Raw genomic sequence first — 569 nt, 5'->3', positions numbered from 1 at the left:
CTGTTATAGATTTTCTTAAATATATCACATACTCATTTTCTAGTGATCCTTATGTAACATATTAAGAGTTATCACACACACACACACAATTGTTTGTTTGACTTTAAATTGAGCTACTTTGTAACCTTTTCTGGCAATTAGATAGCTGTACTTAGGGGATTATATTTCTATTTTCCCCAAGAGATTTTGAAGCTTAATTTACTATACACACCCTTTCTGGGAAATTAAGGTAAGGACACATATACGATATACTTCTTTCTCCCATTAGGCTGCAAACTTAGTATTTCTTCAGGTTCTATAATGTATCCAGGTATCTGTTCATTTTGATGTATTTTGGGATTTCTATACAACTCATCAACTTGCAATTATCCTACTGACTACCATGTTTACTAATTTCTAACTATAAATTAACACCAGCAATCCTAAAATAATATTCTTCCGCACCAACATTTTTACAAGTGTATTTTGCTTTTGTATACATAGGAGAGTAACACTAATCACTGTGTGTTTCTCACTGTACATATTCCGAAACATAGGTTGATTCCTAAGATATGCTTCGGCTTCATTTC

This window comes from Penaeus monodon, chromosome 30, assembly GCF_015228065.2.
Source record: "Penaeus monodon isolate SGIC_2016 chromosome 30, NSTDA_Pmon_1, whole genome shotgun sequence".
In the NCBI taxonomy this organism is placed as follows: domain Eukaryota; kingdom Metazoa; phylum Arthropoda; class Malacostraca; order Decapoda; family Penaeidae; genus Penaeus; species Penaeus monodon.
The sequence above is the reverse complement of the archived record's forward strand: the minus strand, read 5'-3'. Positions refer to the sequence as shown.